Source organism: Rousettus aegyptiacus, unplaced genomic scaffold, assembly GCF_014176215.1.
Source record: "Rousettus aegyptiacus isolate mRouAeg1 unplaced genomic scaffold, mRouAeg1.p scaffold_m13_p_7, whole genome shotgun sequence".
Classification (NCBI taxonomy): Eukaryota; Metazoa; Chordata; class Mammalia; order Chiroptera; family Pteropodidae; genus Rousettus; species Rousettus aegyptiacus.
In genome coordinates, this window is record NW_023416310.1 from 41359672 (window position 1) to 41364179 (window position 4508).

At 44.4% G+C, this 4508-nt stretch overlaps 1 pseudogene; it reads right to left on the reverse strand.

Moving 5' to 3' along the window:
* Nucleotides 1-3552: 3552 nt before the first annotated feature.
* On the reverse strand, nt 3553-3671 carry LOC118605752 (annotated as a pseudogene).
* Nucleotides 3672-4508: the final 837 nt, after the last annotated feature.

Genomic DNA, 4508 nt, shown 5'->3' on the forward strand with positions numbered 1-4508 from the left:
CTCACGTGCAATCAGGGAAGCAAGGGACGAAACAACAGTCACTGCCCTGAAGGAACTTTTGATTTTGTGGGAGATACGGACAGGTAAGCAGCTGCCCAGAAGATGCCTGTCATTTCTGTTTGCCAGTAAATATCTCGCGGGTAGAGAGGGTGTTGAGCTAGTCCTCCTGCCGCCCCGGATTCCCGAGGTCCCGGGCCCCGCGCGCCTCCTGGTGGCCTTGAGTCGTCAGCGCAGTGGAACCGCAGGACGCTCACTAGGGTAAGGTTTCAAGTCTTGGGATCCCAGCTCTGGGACTCCATCTCCGTCCTCAGAGGCCTTATGTCTGTCTCCACACATGTTTACCCCTTGATGGCTAATTCCACCTCGCTTCTGCCTCCGCACCTGCCTTTTATGGGTGCCCACACTAACCTCACTAGTGGGTGACAGAGTCTGCCACGGTAGAAATAAAATGTAGTGCGAATTGGACCCCAAGTCCAAAGAGCGCGATGCCAAAGTTCTGCTTAGTGATATGCCCGATAGCAAATAATCTGACGTCTAAAGCAGCCCTGGACACTGGTGGTTGATGAATATTCTACGTCGGGGTCAAGTTTCTTCAGGAGGGGGACAACGAGTGTGGACCCTCTGAATCTCGTTGGTTTAAGCCGTATTCCCTTTCTCCCCGAGTGCGTGGTCGTACTTTCCGCATTCTAACGTGGGGATTGATACCGCAAGATTTCCACCCGTCCTTCTAGGGCTTTCTTCCAAGGTCGTAGAGGAGAACAGGCCTGGAGTGGCCATCCATAAAATCCTGGAACTCCTCAAAGTGAGCCTGCGGATGAGCGTTTTGACTGTGGTTTGCTCAACACAAAATGAAGTTAGCCCTAAAATCGAGAAAGGAAACACCAAACTGTCTCTCTTTTAATCAAATCTTAGAAATTCGGAATGAGAATAGCCTCAAACTGAGAACAGTATTGAGGATTGGGAGAGAATTTGAGAGATGGCAAGGTATCCTCGGGGACTCGCCTAAGGGTTTCTCCTGCAGTTCTGACTCAAAGTCCATTAACCGGAACCTCACTGCCCCATGAGCAAACTCAGCCATCTTAATGCAGTGGTTTCCATGGTAACATTCAAAGAGTGGCCCCCTTTTCTTTCCTACAGCTGTTCCTACCACCCTCCCCCGAACGAACAGTCACTCTTAGACATGACCTATAACTGGCTTCTATACAAAAAGTATTTGCATAGGTATCATTTCCCCCTTTTGATCATGTTTTAAGAAAGTGCAAACTGTTTCTTTAATTTACACAAGAATACCCTTTAAAAATAAACTAGTAATTTCAGGTACATGGGGATTTGTTTTATTATTCTTTTTACTTTTGTGTATGCTTAACATTTTTTATAATAACATATTTTTTAATTAAAAACTTTTTGAACTTTATCAAAAAAATTTTTTAAACAAAAAAGAAACATTCAAAACCTTCTTTCAACATTTCTGAAGAAAATCTGGTCTTTGCGAAGAATGGTAAGAGGTTATGACATAGCTACCATTTTCTACTAAAGGAAATCATAGATTGTAAGCCTCAATCCATACTTAGGGTATGATGAAGATAGCATAGCCTAAGACTTTAATTTTGAAGCACAGAAAGAATATAAACAAACTTATAGTGTATGATATAGTAAAACAGATACTTAGGGGAGAAATTTAAAACTCAATCACATTGTCCTTCTTCCATAACCCTCTCCCCATCTTTCCTCATGCGGTCCCCTCGCCCTTCCAGACTTCCACAATGAGAAACCCAGCAAGTGTGAACACCTATTGCTCTGGTACTAAGACAGTGGTTGGGTAAACCCTGGTCCTTGGGCCAGTTCTGGCCCCTGGCCTGTTTTTCATATGGCCAGTCAGCTAAGAATGGTTTTACATTGTTAAAGGGCTATAAAACAAGCAAACACACAAAGAAGAACAAGCGACAGAGACTAGATGTCCACCCACTGGCCAAGTCTGATCACTGAGCCATCTCTGCCTTAGGCTGGCCAGAGCTCTGGTGAGCGGTGGCTTTTCCTCCATCCAGGCAGCAATGAGAAGAGGTGCAGCCGGGAAGTTGCCATGCCGACAGGGAATTCAGTTCTTAAAATAGTCAACTGTGCTCAGGCATTTTTGGGGTGGGTGGATTTTGAGAGAAGTGGTTAGGGAGAAGGGTGGGGAGTGATGATAAACTAATGAGTCAGACCCAACTGGTGACAGCTGTTTCATCATCCCTCGGGCAGTGCAAGGTGGGAAGGGGACAGCTCTCCTAAGGGAGGTCTGAAAGAGGCATTTTCCTTTCAAAGAGTAGGGATAGCTCGGTTTCCTCACACTATTTTCCTGCCTGACAGAAGGAAATTCCCCCTCTCCACCTCTCCTCCCTCCTGCTGCTCTGTAGCCTCCTCCCTGCGGAGAACAGAAGTAGGAACACACCCGTCTCCCTAAGAGTCTGCCTGCTTCAGAGGGACTGGGTGTGCAGGGACTGGGAGGAGCTAGCTGCCCCACGGGGAGGAGCTAGCTGCCCCACGGGACGCCTGAGGGCTTCGTCCCCGGGAGGCCCCACGTTCCTTCTCATTGTCAGCGTCATGGGACCGAAGTAAAAGTGTATCACTAAAAATGTGTCTTTTATCCAGATGGACCCATCAACAATCATTCTTTGAGAATCTCCTGTCACCCCTTTGTGGTTCCCTCAATGTCTGAAAAGAAGAACAAAGTCCATTTTGTTTTTTATTGTAATAAAATATACATAACATAAAATTTACCATTCTAACCTTTTTTTTTAACTGTACAATTCAGTGACATCAAGTACATTCACATTGTTGTACAACTATCACCACTGTCTTCAGAACTTCATCATCTCATATTCTGAAACCATACATAACTCACCATTCCATACCCAGCCCCCCAATCCCTGGCAACCTCTATTCTACTTTCTCTATAAATTTGGCTATTCTAGGAATCTTATATAAGTGGAATTATATAATATTGTTTTTTTTGTGTCTGGCATATCTTCATGGTTCATCCATGTTGAAGCGTGTGTCAGAATTTTATTTCTTTTCAAGGTTGAATAATATTTAATTGTGTGTGTATATATATATGATATTTATATATTGTATATTATATATGTTTAATTTATATATATATGTATATATAAAATGTTTATCCATTCATCCGCCGATGGGCATTTGGGTTGTTTCCACCTTTTGGCCATTGTGAATAATGCTGCTATGAATTTTGGTGTACAAATAGCTATTTGAATCCCTCTTTTTAATTCTTTTGGTGGCTAAGCCCATTTTCAGAAAGGAAACAAGCAGAGTGAGATCCTACCCATGGTGCAGAAGATGCTACAGCAGCATTTTATCTTTCCATCCTATTCATTCAGAATTTATCTCTTACGAGGCCAGCAAGACCCCTGTCTCCTATTCTCCTCCATGCTCCAGTCTTCTGCTTTTACAGCTCATTACCATGAGGTCAAAGCCCTAGGAACCTCTGGTCTCAGATCCTTCATCAAGGACAGTGGGGAGATTTAAGGTTGATTTCATTTTTTTTTTTTCTCCCTACAGCACCTCGTATTCCTAAGTGGTCTCTCATCCAAGTACTAACCAGGCTTGACCCTGCTTAGCTTCCAAGATCAGACGAGATGGGGCATGTTCAGGATGGCATGGCCGTAGACTCTTTAATATTTTTTAGCATTAAGCATCGGTAAAGCAAAATTTTTGAGTTTAATACCAGTTGTATCTTTTAGCATGATTTCCATGTGTTTTTGTACTAAGGGATTCATTTCCCCCGGGGACAGAGAAGGGAAGGACTTGGTGGGTGACATATCACTACGCAATTTTTGGTTAGGAATGGGCACATGGCCTCAGCTGGCTCACTCAGGCTGAAGGAAAGGGATTTTATTTCATGGCTGGGCAAGATTTTGTTCTCCCTCTGGAAGTGTTCCGCTTGATGCTGATTAAATGAAAGCGGGCTGTGGATAAAGCTGACAGCGAGGGAGGAAGGCAGAGCTGAGAGAATATGGTGGAAGAGCCCTGGTTATACAGTGCCTGATGCTCACCCTACTCCAGTTACCTGTTAGGGAGCCAATAAATCACCTTGCATTTTAAGCCCATTTTGGTGGGGCTTTCTGACCCCAGGGCCTAAAACATCCTAACAGACTCTGTCTGCATGGTTAGGAATTTGTTTTTTTACACAAGAACAATGGAAAGTCATTAGGTATAAGCAGGTATAAGCAGGAAGAGTTCAAGGAGAGGGCGACATGATCAGGTCTACATTCGAAGCATCACTCTGGTTGCAGGGTGGAAATGGGTTAGCGGCGAGCTGGAGTGGTTGCAGTTAGGGGGCTACTGGGCTAGTTCTGGTGGGATGTTATGGCGAAGGAGAGAGGGGAACAGATCTGGGAGATTTTAAGTGAGTTAGATAAGTTTGATGGAAGTTAGTAAGTTAGCAAGGTTGACAAGCCCTGATGGTTTGGGAAGGGGAGAGAGGTGTCAAGGGTGACCTCTAGGTC